This window comes from Hyla sarda, chromosome 2 (assembly GCF_029499605.1).
Source record: "Hyla sarda isolate aHylSar1 chromosome 2, aHylSar1.hap1, whole genome shotgun sequence".
Taxonomy (NCBI): domain Eukaryota; kingdom Metazoa; phylum Chordata; class Amphibia; order Anura; family Hylidae; genus Hyla; species Hyla sarda.
This window is the reverse complement of record NC_079190.1, coordinates 459,772,570-459,789,808: the sequence shown is the minus strand read 5'-3', so window position 1 is coordinate 459,789,808 and position 17,239 is coordinate 459,772,570. Positions and strand designations below refer to the sequence as shown.

Sequence of the window (17,239 nt, the reverse complement as noted above, 5' to 3'; positions counted from 1 at the left end):
CAGTGGAGTACCCCTTTGTGCGTGAGGCAGTGGGTACAGCCCTAGGCACTATTCCAGCAGTACCCGTATCTCCAGAGGTAGTACGGGCTCACAGAGAAAACCACCAGTTAGTAAGAGCACCTTGCTACACATTATACAACTATCCTAAAATTGCCCAGAGGCAGGAACATGCACACATAGGCTCAAAAGGGGGCTTGAGCCTCTGCCCCTTTAATGCATTTACCCTATAATGCCCTCACTGATTGGGACTTTTGTGGGGTGATGCAGGTCCCATTCAGCTGACATGACTGCTGGAGATCCCTTACCTCCGGAATTGTGTTGTGTTAATATATGTAAGGTTTTTACAAACATTTTTTTTAATAATGAGAAGTGCCCTATCTTTCTACTTGAGCCCCTGCCCCCCAAAATATCTGTGCAAGACCCTGCCTAGAGGGACTACTACTCTCAGCTAGCTTGGATTATTCCACTTATCCTCATGTGTACCACACTCTGTTAGTTCTCCCTGGCAGACTAAGCATTTTAGGGTATGTACGGATATAACTGGCTGATTTCTGGGTGCATTCCACCCGAAAAATGAACATGTTCAGAACGTTCACATGTAATCAGTTTATCATTGAGATCAATGAAGGGCTGCTGCAAGTAGAATCTACTCTGAATTTCCTCTTGGAAATTCCGAAAGGGAATATCTGTAGTGGAGAATAGTGTTGCTCGTGAATATTCGCAATTCGAATATTATTCGCGAATATCGCATATTCGCGAATTCGCGAATTTCGCGAATATAGCGCTATATATTCGTAATTACGAATATTCGTTTTTTTTTTTCCCCAGTACCAATCACAGTGATCACCCCTCTCTGTTTCCAGCTTGTGTGGTGTAAAGAAGGCTCTAATACTACTGTGTGAGACTGGCGTGCGAATTTTCGCATATGCGAACTTTTGCTTATGCTAATTTTAGTATATACTGATTTTCGCATATATAAATTTTCGCATACGTGAATGTTTCGCATTTGCGAAAATAAAACGAGAATATTACGAATATGTGAATATTCGCGAATATATGATGAATATTCGTCCATATATTCGCGAATATTCGCGAATTCGAATATGGCCTATGCCGCTCAACACTAGTGGAGAAGAGCCTTAGATATCCCTCAATCACCTACTCTATTTCCTGGGCAGAGTGTTGACAGACTGAATCTATATCCAAACAAGCCTAAAGAGTGTGCTAATGCAAGATACCCTATACAGTGACCCCCCGACCTACGATGACCCCGACATACGATCATTTCAACATACGGTGGCCTCTCAGAGGCCATCGCATGTTGAAGGCAGCATCAACATACGATGCTTTTTTATGTCGGGGCCATCGCATAAACGGCTATCCAGCAGCGCAGACTGCTTCAGCTGCCACCAGATAGCCGTTTACGGTGCCCCATGTGCTCCGCTGACGATCACTTACCTGTCCTCGGGGCTCCGTAGCGTACTCTCCGGGATCTCCTGCATCGCTGGCACTCTCCTTCATCATCATCACGTCGTCACGCACGACATCCCGTCATCCAATAAGAGCGGCGTGCGTAACGACGTGATGGCGGCGAGGGAGAGCGACGTTCCCAGGCAGCAGAGACCTTCCCGGAGCGTCAGGGACACCCCAGGGATGCGGCAACAGCGATGGAGGGAGACATCCAGGGCAGCGGTGACTCTCCAGAGCGGCGGGGACACGTGAGTATAACCTCCAATACCAGTGGTCTTCAACCTGCGGACCTCCAGATGTTGCAAAACAGTGGTTGTAGACCACTGTCCTATACTTTACATTGCACGGATCCCTCAACATGCGATGGTTTCAACAAATGATGGTTCATTTGGAACGGATTACCATCATATGTTGAGGGACCACTGTATAGGTACGTATGAGACTGAACTTTTTTTTTTACATTGTGGATGTGGAAGTACACATTAAAGGGGTACTCCGCTGCTCAGCATTTGGAACAAACTGTTCCGAATGCTGGAGTCGGTGCCGCAAGCTTGTGACGTCATAGCCCAGCCCCCTCATGAGGTCACGTCCTGCCCCCTCAGGAGATCACACCCCGCCCCCTCAATGCAAGCCTAAGGGAGGGGGCATGATGGCTGTCACGCCCCCTCCCATAGACTTGCATTGAGGGGACGGGGTGTGACGCCATGAGGGGGCGGGTCTATGACCTCACAAGCTCCCGGCGCCGGCTCCAGCATTCAGAACAGTTTGTTCCAAATGCTGAGCAGCAGAGTACCCCTTTAAATAATTCCTAGACAGTCATTTGTTTCTCTAAAATTCACTACCAAATAACTAGGCAAGCATAGTGTAGACATCACTGGGAGATGGATGCAGAAGATTTCGACTCATCCTTTCACTGAGAGGTAAGTAAAATCTGTGGCAGAGAGCATTACAACTGAGAGCAATTTTATCGAAAGTCGATTCCAAAATACAGATACAGAATATTTTTTAAACACTGGAAATGCAGTTTCCATATTACATACAATAAAAATAAAACATAAATAAGTCTTCTAATAAAAGTTCATAAACAAAAATTTTGCTATAAAACGTATTAAAAGGAATATACGTTCTATATACGTGACAGAATCCCGAAGGTCACTTACCTGGATTTTAATTTGTGGCCACTTTTATGCTCCCAGTTCTACAGACAACCACGCAAAGTCATGCCATTCCAGTGATGCTCACCCATTGTGGTTTGTTCAATACAATGAAGTTTCTAATTAATCCTTATGTATGCACGGGTGGGAGGTCTTGGTAGCTGAAGAAAAAAAGAAGATGCTGAATACTGATGCATTTACAATAGTAAATATGCCCCAGAGTTTTTTCCACGCTTTTGTGTTTTTGAGTTTATAGCATTTGATTTATGCTCATTAACAAAAAAACAAAAAATAAACTACTTGACTGACTGTCTTATGGCAAGATTGAAGCATTCTCATTATTTGCATTGCCGCTCACTAGGGGTGCATGCAGCATTTTCTCAAGTGCTGGGATTTAGAACTATTAACCCATTGGGGACTCAGGGTTTTTCCGTTTTTGCACTTTAGTTTTTTTCTCCTCACCTTTTAAAAATCATAACCCTTTCAATTTTGCACCTACAGACACATATAAGGGCTCTTTTCTTGCGTCACCAATTCTACTTTGTAATGACATCAGTCGTTTTATCCAAAAATCTATGGCGAAACAAAAAAAATATTAAAAAAATCACTGTGCAACAAAATTGAAGAAGAAAAAACACAATTTTGAAAATTTTGGGGGTTTCTGTTTCTACACAGTGCATTTTTCTGTAAAAATGACACCTTTTCTTTATTCTGTAGGTCCTCACGATTAAAATGATACCCTAATTATATAGGTTTGATTTTGTCGTACTTCTGGAAAAAATCATAAATACATGCACGAAAATCAATACATTTAAAAATGTCATCTTCTGACCCCTATAACTTTTTATTTTTCCCATACAGGGATGTATGAGGGCTCATTATTTACGATATGACCAGAAGTTATTATCGATACCATTGTAGTTTTGATCGGACTTTTTGATCGCTTTTTATTCATTTTTTATAGCATAAAAAGTTACCAAAAATACGCTATTTTGGAATTCTGATTTTTTTTTACATGCACGCCATTGACCGTGCGGCTTAATTAACAATATATTTTTATAGTTCGGACATTTATGCACGTCGCAATACCACATATATTTATATTTACTTTTATTTACACAGTTTATCTTTTTTTAATGGGAAAAGGGGGGTGATTCAACTTATATTAGGGAAGGGTTTATCGTTATTAACTTTTTTTTGCACTTTTTTCAATTATGATAGCTGCGTCTAAAGGGTTAATACCGGACATCACCACGATAGGTGATGTCCGGTATTAGCCACGGGTCCTGGCTACCGTTAGCCGCCGGGACAGATCCGATATGACGCAGGACGTAGAGGTTAAATAATACCTCCACACAAGGATGACATAATACTACTGAAGTGACTAAATAATAACATTATACTGCCCAGGTAGATAGCGAGTAGATGCCTATAGATAGTAGATAGCTAGCAGATACTCCAGATAAGTAAGTAGATATCTAGTATAGGCCCTAGGTAGGTAGGTAAATATCTAGTATATGTCCCAGATAGATAGATAGCTAGTAGATGCCCCAGGGAGGTAGTTAGATAGCTGGTAGATGGTCCAGGTAGGTAAAAGTAGATGGCTAATAAATGTCCCAGGTAGATGGCTAGTAGATACCCGAGGTAGGTCGTTGGATAGCTACTAGATGTCCCAAGTAGGTAGAAGTCTAGAAGATAGCCCAGATATGTGGGTAATTAGCTAATAGATGCCCCAGGTAGGTAGATAGCTAGTAGTTGCGCTTGGGTAGGTAGGTATATAGCCCCAGGATCCAGCACAAGACAATAAGATGATGTCATTGCACATGGCTTCCAGCGTTAGCGCTGTGCCACTGTATAAGGGACAGGAGCAGTGATTCTTGTTTCCTGTTCCTGTACAATACTGTGGATGGTGCAGCATGCTGTGCGGCCATTCCACAGACAGCGGAGCGCTGACAGAACATACCAGCACTAGGACTGCACGGAATGCACCGTTTCATAGACGGCAATGCATTTCCGTGTGGATTCCGCAGAAAGAATAGACATATCTATCCTTTCTGCGGACACCAGAATTGAAATATCTTCACCAGAAATATCTGGCGTGGAAATTCTTCCATATAAATAATGCAGCAAAATCCTATTGATATCAATGGGACTCTGCTGCTGCAAAATGTCCTTGCGGAAATCTTATGCAGAGTTCTGCACAGAAATTCCATTGTGTGAACATAGCCATATCCCCTGCCACTCCAAAATGTTCACCATTCTGTTTACACCCTCCCCCTCTACAATTCTGCAGCAATGATGTCACGTACATTATTTATGATGTTACCTGATATCAACGTTGCAGGCCCAGAGGAGAACATTAGAGGCGAGGAAATGTGTTTTTAACTTTTTTTTTGTCAGTTCCAACTCTTACCCAATTTTCCAAAAATCGATTTTAAAGGCTAAAGGATTTTCTTAAGAGATTTAATAATATTCAAACCCCAAGATAAATTATAGGAAAAATAAATGAACAGCACAAGCTTCCAAATATGGGTTCCAAAAGCAAATGAAGAAAATTTGCACTTGACTAGACATGAAATATAAAATAAGAAGAGAACTCCTGCATGATGTTTTATTTCTACTATTTTTTGTATTATGTGTTAGATGTCAGTTTTACTCCATGTTTTACATCCTTTTATCTTCTATTATCTTTATAGGGACATAGGGGGGTATTTATTAATTTTGCCTGTTGACCGTTTCTTTTTACCCTTTTTTTTTTTCACTTTGGTTTTCGTGGACATGCACCAAATTTATCATTTGGTGCAAGTTGTTAGTAATTTTGGCGCAAATGTTGAAATCATCTGTTCACAGCGCCTTTTACACAGAACTCACCACCACAGAGGACGCGCATTTTACCCTGTAGAGCAGCCATTTCGGAGTCCCTCCTGCAGTATATCAGCGAGCGACATGAGTTATTTTCTTTTGTGGGGTTTATAGTCACCATGTGAAATGGATTTTATTTTCAACTTGGGTATTTTTTTTTTGTTACTTTAGTGCAGTGGTCTTCAACCTTCGGACCTCCAGATGTTGCAAAACTACAATTTCCAGCATGCCCGGACAGCCAACGGCTGTCCGGGCATGCTGGGAGTTGTAGTTTTGCAACATCTAGAGGTCCGCAGGTTGGAGACCACTGCTTTGGTGCTTACCTTTCCTGAACCTGTGCGGCCATGTCCAATGCTGGCTCAACGGAGGGTGAAGGTCCCTCAGAGACAACAATGTCGCAGGATAGTATTGAGCAGCCCCGGAGGCGTCGCTGCTTTCACAAAAAATATTTTTTTTTAATGTATTTTTACACCTTTACATTTTCTGACATTGCTAAGTGTGTTTTCCATGTGTAAAATTTCTTGGTGGGGATTTGCGCCAAAAAAAAAACGGGATTTGCACCAAAATTGCGCCAAAGATCGATTGGCGCAAATGATGAATTACTGACTAAAGTTAAAATCACACACAGGACCGTGTGATTTTGAGAAAGTTGTAAAAATGACAGTGGAGAAGATGCACCAAACTTTGGCGCAAAAAGACTCTGCGCCAAAGTATTGCGCCAAAGCTACGTGAAAAAAAAACACATAAATCCTTTGATAAATACCCCCCAGTATACCTTTATTTGACAGTTTTACCTATTTTTTATTTCTCTTTTCTTGGTCTTTTTTAGCACTAAACTCTTAAACGATGGACAAAGTATTCTGGGGTCATTCACTTTCTTAACATTTGCCCTCATATGTTTGTTCTTGTTTCTTGTTAGGGTAATCACATAGTTAACTCTCCCTTCCAATAAAAATATAAGGTCCACTGACTATGAGACAACTGGGATTTGCTCAGCAGACCTGTAAATGTCGTACAGTATATCTTACCCTGGATTTATAGAAATAAAGAGAACACAGATTGGACTGATAAGGTGGATTTTTTTTCCAATTACCATATATTACACGGGACATGGATATGTCTAGGGCTTTCCTTCGTTTTTCTTGAATTATAAAGAATTTAAGGGGAGGATTAACTTTTGTGGAGTCACAAGATTATATATCATATACAGCTCCTATAAATTACATAGGCTAGAACCTAAAATGATATATGGCAGCACATTACTGTATTACGTATAGTAACTTCATTGGAGTTGTTCTCACCTTGTAATAAGAGACGGAGGGGGTAGTAGGTCTCTTAGTGGTGACTGCGCAACTAGTATATGGGGTCTTATAATCTATGCAATGCTCTGTGGGAAAACATATGCAAAGTAGCTTTACCCCCAAATAGAAAAGAGCTTGCTCCTTACTGCCACCTATTGGTGGTGGAATACAGATGTAGCCAGCATCACCTTGATCCCTAGTGCTTTACAGGGGGCCAATGCATATTCTATAAGAAGGCCGTCAACCACAATGCTTCATTTATAGTACTGGTCTCCTTATATAGAAATAAATTAACTTATAGTCCCCTCAGGCTTCTGGGCCCACACCCTCTGCACCTCTGCCTTCAAGTCAATGTTTGACCCTTGAGGCGTTCCCTGTCAGATCCAACAAAACATTTTTTTTATATATCAATCAGTACTAAATTCTGACCATGTACATCTAATTTTTATGTGTCTAGCACCTTTATTTATTTTTTTATTGCCCTTTTAATTTAGCTCACTAGTCTGAATTCCTCCCAAATGGAGGGGGCGTGGCCTCACTGTGCAGGTGTCCGCCCCCTCCCTCAGTATGACGTCTACTCACATCTCCCCTAGCATTAGCAAAACTACAACTCCCAGCTTGTCCTCACTGACAGTAGCGGGACACAAGCTGACAGTGGGAGGATTTTTCCCTGCGCTCACAGCTGTCAATCAAGGAAGTGTGTCCATGACATAAGTGATGATGCATGGACACAGCAGGACTAGTATGTGTCTAAGCAGACAGGGGGTGCAGTTGTTTGGCTTTTTCAGTATGAAATATTGAACATTTTCTAATGAAAGCAATTGTAAAACCTATTGGTTATACATGCTTTACAACGTATGAAAAGTTTTTGTATCTGACAGTGCCCATTTAAACAAACTTAAAACATGACAATGCTATCTCCAGTGATGGCGATGAGGAGCAAACTTTTTTCCATGTTGAAATGTAAAGATTCGAACTAACTACTTAGTAGCCAATGCTTTAAATAATGCATGCCACAAGTGCTATAATTCAATGGTACTATACATCCCAGCAGGTTTAGCATACAGTGTATGGCATGAGGAGTGAACAAGCAATGATGATCTCTGGGCCCCTGGTTCAATCATAAGTTGTGTCCCTGCTGATGGTTTTACACAAATAGTGCCACAGTCTTTTCTGATGGTATCTACTAGGATACTTATAGCATACTACTATCAGCTGTCAGATCCAACACGACTTAAAAGGAGTCTATCAGCAAGTATAAGCCTCAGAACCACTGGCAGCAATACATAGAGCATAGGTAAAGCAGTGAAAATGGTCCTTGAGTTATGGTCACGCTTTTTGCAAAACAATTTATTGTGTATCCTGACATTCACCATCGCAAGAAGGAGGGAGTTGGACCCTGATGTTCAGTGCCAAGGAATGTCCTCCTCAGCTCGGAACATGGGTATAATAAAAGCCATAGCAAGTGGCATGGAGTTTTTAAAGTTAAAGAGGTACTCCGTTGCAAGACTCCTAATCCCCTATCCATAGGATAGGGGATAGGATGTCTGATCGCGCGGGGTTCCACCGCTGGGACCCCCGCAATCTCCGTGCAGGCACTCAGCGTTCTGAAAATGATATTCAGAATGCTGGGTTTGGAAGGCCGTGGTCATGGCATCATGCAACTGCCTCCCAAACCCAGCGTTCTGAACATATTGTTCAGAACACTGGGTGTCTGCACGTGTCTATGATGTCTAGTAATGGAGTAACCCTTTAAGGGGCCCCTCTGGATTAAGAAGGTTATGCAGTATCTTTTTCCAGAGTGGGACAAGTTGGTGGCTTCCCGTTATCTAGGACTACGTGGGGTCTCTTATATATGGTTATATTCCCCAAGCTCTAGTATCTGAATCAAGAAAAAGCTACAGCTGTCACTTAAAGCTGAGAGAAAAAGCCAGGAAAGAATCCCGGGCAACTAACTTAAGGAGTCCGCCTCCTGGACAGCCAGGACATTAACCTGTTTACACAAAATCAGGTACATGTACCTGATGGAAATAAACTGTCACAGCGCCTCCAGCCGAGCCTACCTGTAGCTGGCCAGGGACCAATCGCAGCAGTCCCCGGCTGGCAATTGCTGCTTGTGGTCCATCAGTCTCCTCCTTCCCCCTCACACACAGTGAAGCGATCAGTGGTGAGGGGGGGGGGGGGACGGTCGGGGGAGGCCACCTGCAGCACTCAGGATCGGAGCTGCGCTCCTGATTTAACCCTGTAGACGCTGTGGTCACTGTGACCGCAGCATCTATTAGGGTAACAGAGGGAAGGAGCTCCCTCTGTCACTGATCGGCGTGCTGCAAAGTGAAAGCAGATTGCCGATGGTTGCCATGGCAACTGGAGGACTGACAGTGGCCTCCGCTGTCATGGCAACAGATGAGTCTTTACCTAAGGTAGTAACTGATCTATCCTATGTCTATCACAGACATAGGCATAATTCAATGGAGTACATATGGGTACTCCATTGAATGATGTGTATAATAGTAAAAAAATTAAAATTGAAAAAATTTAAATGTGAAAAAAATTATAAAAAATGTGCAAAATAAAATAAAAAAATGTGAAAAAAATAATAAAATAAAAATATATATGTATGTAATACACCCCAAAACACACCCAAAAAAAAGAGTCCTCACACAATTGCGTCAATGAAAATATAAAAAAGTTATGGCTCACAGAATATGGCGACTTACAAACGTGATTTTTTTTTTTTTTTTACAAAAATAGTTTTTATGCTATAAATAGATCTAAAATATAAAAAAAAGTATAGAAATAATTATATAAAAAACAACCGCAGAATAGATTTTTTCTGGTACCCCAGAATGGTACCAATGAAAGTGTCAACTTGTCTCCCCTAAATGTTTGCACCCCAAGGCCTCTGCGATGATGCCGACAAAATCCACACAGCACACCATGATGTCTGAGGCCTGTGTGAGAGACGGACGTAGCGCATAAAGGCCACATATGGGATATTTCTAAATGCGTCAGAATTCAGGGAATAAATCTTAGACGTATTTCTTTGTGTTACAGAAAAAAAATGGATAAAAATGAAAAATCTGCAAAAATATCTGCAAAAGACATTTTTAAATTCAGCCTCCACTTTGCTTTAATTTCTGTGAAAGACCTAAAGGGTTAATAGACTTCTTTAATGTCATTCTGACTACTTTAGGGGGTACAGTTTATAAAATGGGGTGATTTATGGGGGTATCTAACATAAAGGCCCCTAAATTCTACTTCAGAATTGAACTGGTCCCTGAAAAATAAGATTTAAAATTTTTTCTTGAAAATTGGGAAAATTGCTGCTAAACTTATAAATCTTCTAACATTCAAAAAAGTAAAAAAGTGTTAATCAAACGATGGGAAAATAAAGTAGACATATTGTAGATGCGAATTAATCATTAATTTGGTACGGTATGAATATTTATCGTACGAGCAGAAAATGCAAAGCCTAGAAAAATGCTAATTTTTAAATTTTTTTTTTGCAGAATTTTGGATTTTTTTTTACAAAAACCACTAAATATATCAATCAAAATTTACCACTACTGTAAAGTACAACATGTCATGAAAAAACTATCTCAGAATCGCTTTCATAAGTAAAAGCGTTCCAAAGTTATTACCAAATAAGTTGTCACATCCAGCACTCCGGCCAGACACACTAGCCGTGGGCGCTCCCCTTCTCTCGCCTCCCCAGCTGGCGGGGCTGGGATTCGCATAGTGGGACGTGCCCACATGTGAATCCCAGCCCATCACTCACCTCATTCTCTCCTGCCCTCTCCGTCCTCCCTCAGCATCGGCACGCATGCCCCCGCCTCCTAGGGCATGCGCGCGCCGGAGCTCTCAGATTGTAAGGGCCAGTGCGCCCGTAATTATGTCTGGCACCTGCACCTTTTTTTTTTATAAGTACCTGCACCTCCCACATACCCCTCCCGGATCTCTGTTGCCCTAGAGAAAGTGTTGTTAGTCTAGCCTTCCTGTGTTCCAGACTCCTTAGTTCCATTACCAGCCCTAGCTACTTGCCTCCTGTCTATAGACCTCCTGCTACGTTCCTGACTACGCTCCTGTGTCGCCAGCCCTGACCTACTGCTATTCTGACCATGACTTGCCGTATCCCTCCTATGCCCCGCATCACCTCAGCCGCCTGTGTGATCGAGTCATGCCAGGGGTAGTGACCTGGGTGCCGCCTCCCGCAGCAAGACCATCCCGCTTTGTGGCGGGCTCTGGTGAAAACTAGCGGCACCGTAGACTCCGCTCCCTGGCACGGCCCGCGTCATCTGCCACACAGATCCAACGGATCTACAACTACCCTGAGTGCTTCTGCCAATTGCCTTGAGTCTTATATAAGTGGACGCATATCTGATTTTTAAAATTTTCCTTGGTCATTAAGGTCAAAACAGGCTATAGAGTAAAGGGGTTAAAACAAGCTTTTCTTGGTCATGCAACCTGTATGACCTTAACCCAAGGAATGTCATCAGTTTTGAGAGCTCAAGTCTGACGAGAGACTCCCTCTAAAAAGAGGCTGATAGCAGAAATAAAATACATAAAAATACACTTAATCAATTGGTAACAGACACACAGTACCTATTATATACAGTACCATCAATACTACTAGTAAGAAAGGTCTAATTCCGTAGAACTATATTGTAACAACTTTGTATTTATTTATTTGCCATCATATTGTAAGAAGTTGGGGGGGGGTGGGTTGCTGTCTAGTTCTGAGACACTGTAAACTTAGACAGACCAATTTAAAATGTGGCAGAATTAGCAAAGTGTATCCTGCTATTTGAGAAATCTGGCATATCTAAAATCTGTTTAGTCTATGTTTAAGCCAGCTATTAGTTGGCTTACTTTAAATGAAAATAGTGCAACTTTTTTGGCCACATCCCTTTTTGCCTGACCCAGTGAAAAAGTATCTAAAAAGTGTCTAAAACTCATAAAAAGTAGTGCAAGTCATGTAAATTCTTTATGCAAATTGTTCCAGAATTCTGTCGTGTTTGCAATATCAAAACCAGGCCAATCTGTGTAAAGCGCTCCACAATATGTTAGCAGATCTAATACCTATGGCCTATTAAAGGCCATTAATGATATGAAGCTAGATAACTCTTTTTATAGGGGTACTCCAGTGGAATTTTTTTTTTTTTTTTTTATGAACTGGTGCCAGAAAGTTAAACAGAGTTGTAAATGACTTCTATTAAAAAAATCTTTACCCTTCCAGTACTTATTAGCAGCTGTATGCTACAGAGGAAATGCTTTGCTTTTTGAATTTCTTTTTGTCTTGTCTACAGTGCTCTCTGCTGACACCTCTGTCCGTGTCAAGAACTGTCCAGAGTAGTATAGGTTTGCTATGGGGATTTTCTCCTACTCTGGACAGTTCCTGATACAGGAAGCAGGTGTCAGCACTGTGGACAAGACAAAAAAGTAATTGAAAAAGAAAATAATTTCCTCTGTAGCATAGAGAAGTTTTTTATAGAAGTAATTTTCAAACCTGTTTAACTTTCTGGCACCAGTTGATTTAAAAAAAAAAAAAAAAATGTTTTCCGCCGGAGTACCCCTTTAGGGTGTGTGTATTATAGAGGCAGAAAATGTTGCTTCTGTGAGGCCCCTGGATTGAGTAAAATATGCCCCGTTTAACCATAACCTTTATTTTGAGGATGAGAACCGATTCTAGAATGCCTTGTTCAATGGAAAAATAATGTTAGCAGTTCACCATGTGCAGGCGTGATGCATAGAAAAATTGATGCATTGATGCACTTAGTTGTCTTACTGGACCTAAAACAGTTTTGCTACTACCTGCAATAGAGAAGAAAAAATACATCTACCTTGTTTCTGTCCATCCAGGGACTGCACCGGGGTTAAGGTCCAAATGTTTCTATGCACCACACATTTGACGTCACGTTCCGCCCCCTCAATGCAAGTCTATGGGAGGGGGCGTGACGGCTATAACAGGTGGGCAGTAACAGGTGGGTAATGCATGCTATATTGCGGGGGTCCCCAGCGGTGGGACCCCCGCAATCAGACATCTTATTCCCTATCCTTTGGATAGGGGATAAGATGTCTAGGGGTGGATTACCCCTTTAAGGTGCTAACGCCCACCAGAAAGTGGTACAATTTTTTTTCCAGAACCCTAACCTCTGTTTACACTTCTGCCAGACTGAATGGAGAAAACAGTGGGCTCTTACTAAGTGACGCCAGCTATTATGACAGAATAGAGAAGAGGCATGCAAGACGTGGGGAGGAGATCTGAGAAAGCATATTAGAAAGCCCCTTTTTTAATATCTCTTATGGACTCTTCTTCCACAGATTCTTTTCCACTGGATTCTGTATCATATACAATATTCCTTGCTAATAAAAGCTGGTGATAGCAATAGGAACATGTCAGCACTGCTCAGAATAAAGACATCATTGGTGCCTTGTGATGTTAGAGCACAATGCGACCCCTGCTCGATGAACGACGCCGTACGGCTCATCCCGAATCACCATGTACTGATTACAGATGCAGGAGAACCAGGCCGATAATATTCACTCTCCTAATAATATCACTGACATCTTTCTTTATTATCCTTACTCTCGGGGATTAATATTTTACTTTGCTGCCTTTCACACTAAAGGATTAAGATGAAAGATTTAACATACATTTAAAATGGATGAAACAGCAGGAAGACTATGTACGTTAACACATTAAAGCAAAGGTGATTGATCCTAGTTGGCTTTTACCTGTTTTATCATATGTCCCAATATGAACTGTACATGGGTCATTGTGCAGGACAGTACGCAATGTATTTATGTTTTCACCAGCATGACAATTTAGAGACTATGTTTTATGGAAGAGCTAATAGATTTTTATGATCCAAGAATAATATGGGCTCTGTAGATGGATAATGAAAGATTGGTGTATCCAATAGTTATGAGAAGGTTATTGAAAGATGGCAATCAATATGGCGGACATACCATGTACAGTAGGGGCCGAAAAGATAAGGAGGTCTACTGTCACATTAATAGCAGCTTCATTCTATCTCTGAGACTGCATGTAAAGGATTGTTTGAGAGACACAAGGGATATGCTCTCTGATGAGACTTTGGATAGTAAATGGCCCATATTCTGTTTCTGCACAGAGACCCTATGACCAATTATTTGTGTTTTGTACCTCCTATTTAGTATTTTGCAGACTGCAGCCCTGTACATAGAAGGGATGAAATACATGGTGAAAATCTATGGCCAGGGTTGCATCTGAAATGAGGCGAGATGAGTATCTCACCTCAGGCAGCAGATTAAGCCGATCAGCCTTCTCTGCATAGTGATTGACCATGCATACATTGTGTGCTAGAAACATGACATGCTTCTTCTTAACTCATAATTCATAAAATTACGTATTTTCACAATCCTCTCTACAGTTGCACATCTATAGGATACAGATTGATGACCTTATAGAAATAGATTCTTGGCAATAAAAATGAAATAGATATCAAACACAAGACAAATTTCTGAGCTAAAGGCATTGACTCATCTGCTTTGTCAGGACACCACTTTCTTATGCAGCAGAATGTAATACAGCATGAATAAATGATGACTAAGACTCCAGACAGACTGAATTAATATTATGGAAGATTACCGGTTGCAGCCACAGCTGCTACAAAAACCTTTTCTCTTCTGCTTCTGTTTTTATCACAAAGTAAAGCGAGCATTCACGAGAACGATGCAAACGCACAGTAGTCACACAGATGTATGGGTATTTACATGCTTGTACCATATCATTTTACATACGCTATTGTGATGGATGGACTGATGTACCAAAGCAGTACAGTGACCCCATGACCCACGATGGCCCCGACATACGATCATTTCAACATATGATGGCCTCTCAGAGGCAATCGCATGTTGAAGGCAGCATCAAGATACGAAGCTTTTGTATGAGGGGGCCATCACATAAACGGCTATCCGGCAGCGCAGACTGCTTCAGCTGCCACCAGATAGCCGTTTACGGTGCCCCATGTGGTCCGCTGACGATCACTTACCTGTCCTCGGGGCTCCAGCGCGTCCTCTTCGGGATCCCCTGCATCGTCGGTGCTCTCCATTGTTGTCATCACGTCGCTGCGCATGCCGTCCCGTCATCCAATAGGAGCGGCGTGCGTAGTGACGTGATGGCAGCAACGGAGAGTGAGGATGGGGAAGCAGAGGCCTTGCCAGAGCGGCGGGGACACCCCGGGGACGTGGCGACAGCGATGGAAGGCGACATCCAGGGCAGCGGTGACTGTCCGGAGCGGCGGGGACACGTGAGTATAACCTCCAATACCAGTGGTCTTCAACCTGCGGACCTCCAGATGTTGCAAAACTACAACTCCAAGCATGCTGGGTGTTGTAGTTTTGCAACATCTGGAAGTCCACAGGTTGCAGACCACAGTCCTATACTTTACATTGCACGGATTCCTCAACATACGATGGTTTCAACAAACGATGGTCCATTTGGAACGGATTACCATCGTATGTTGAGGGACCACTGTATACACATTCCTATAATATAAGTACATTATCCTGAAAGTGAGAATGTATCGACATGCGAGGGCTTTGGAAATCAGTCATTACTATATTATTACTTACAGAATATAGCCCCACGGTATTCATACATATATGTATTACATCTTATAGATTGTTCTTCTATCACACTATTTACAAAATGAAATACGCACATCAACCTTCAAAAACCCAACAGGAAAGTCAAATCTTAAGCTCAAGAATAAATTCATAAATAAATACGGTAAATAAAACAGAAGAAAAAAGTCTTAACAATGACAAAAGCGACCCCAAGAGTCAGATGGAGGAACAGTGATCTCGCAATCCTAGACAGACACAGGTGTCCTACTATAACATGGGCTGCTGGCTCCAGAGACTATTGGAGAAAAAAAATCATGTTGTGTGTTCCCCATATACCCCCCAAAAAGTAGGCGAATGTAGAAAACATTTATTATGTATCTCAAAAACACATTGAATCTGGAGAAGTCCACCGCCAAGTAGGCAGCGATCATCATCAGCGCGCTCCCTCCCTCCATTCCTTCCTGCCTTCCTTCTCCCGGTGCACATGCAAAAACATGGAAAGGAGAATTCTGAAAACGGATCCTACTTTTTTTTTTTCCCCCTAAATCCGACACAGTATTTTAAGTGTCTTTATTTCCAAGAAAATTCTAATTTATAACATGGGGAGGATTTTTTGGCACAGGCTGAAGTGCAGATGTTATTCCTTAAGGAAGGCAGCCTTGATTGCCTGGGTGAATAATGGCCAGGCACTGGCACCGAGCCAGGACTCCTCTTACAGCAGAATGTATAAAACCACTCTTCTACAGAAAGAGGCCCCAGAAGGATAATATATTATTACGCATGATTCAAATTACAGGATCTGCAGCAGGGGAGCGAGTGGCTGAACCGAGACAGCCGCACACAGAATACTGATGATGAGATGATGGAATGCAAGGCGCATTGAAAGAGCCACAGTTTACCGTTCACCTCCTCTGTATTCTTTAGAAAGTGACTGCACGCTTGATTATTTCTCTGTCTCATTGCTCATTGGTTGATAGAGATGTATTTCAGAGTTTCTTTTGAATTTGTAATTTTTGGGAAAAAAATTAAAAAATGTATTTTGACACCTTTAAACATGCAGTCCCATTTCCAAAAAGGAAAAATGTAAAAAAGAAATGCTGCTTAGCATAATGCATTTCTTTTTTCTTTTCTTATTTTTTCTTATTTTTTTATTTTTTTGCTAATGTTGCAATACAGTTTACTGAAAGGCCTTAAGCACGTACAAAGCGAAAAACTAATTTGTTTTACATTTTTTTTGCGTCCTTTTTTTTATGGAATCACTGAGACGACGGCGGATGATAAAAGGCGACTAAACCATTTCCTACAGAAAGCGAATAAATCTTAATGATTTGCATAAAAGGATTATTTATTTTATTATTATTTTGAATATAATGTATATCCTATGTTTTATACTTGCATGCACACAGGGTTTTTTTTCTTCCTACCGCAACATTTATGCATTGCCTCGGGCTTATGAATTTCTATATGAAAAGATGCAAATAAGGCGAAATAGAGGATGTAGGGATTACGCATATTCAATAATGATCTTGCCGCTGTTAAATATTAAAATCGCTGCAAATTAAGTACTTGACTTGGGCCAGAAGACAGATATATCAAGGGTCTATGTCATCTGGGGAAGAATACAGGGAATGCAGAATGGGACGCAATACATGGATTTAAATGGTAAAAGGCATCAGCGATGGAATGGGTGCCAAATATTGGGGGGACGAGGTGCACGGTAACGGTGCAAAAAAAAAAAAAAGGAATAATTCACCCAGTTACAATGAGAGGGGCACATGATCACATAATTGTTGGCACCGAGCCGAGGCTTTTGCATAGTGAGGGAAATTATGCTGGCAGAAT

The 17,239-nt window shown here is 41.5% G+C and overlaps 1 protein-coding gene across 4 annotated transcripts in view; it reads right to left on the bottom strand.

Moving 5' to 3' along the window:
• LOC130357063 (uncharacterized) overlaps nucleotides 1-17,239 on the bottom strand; it is a 732,821-nt gene that overhangs the window by 684,951 nt on the left and 30,631 nt on the right. For all 4 annotated transcript variants that reach the window (XR_008889093.1, XM_056559412.1, XM_056559411.1 and 1 more), the window contains one exon: nucleotides 2,631-2,785. The gene's annotated coding sequence lies outside the window, so the exon portion shown is untranslated. The remainder of the gene's footprint in view (nucleotides 1-2,630; nucleotides 2,786-17,239) is intronic.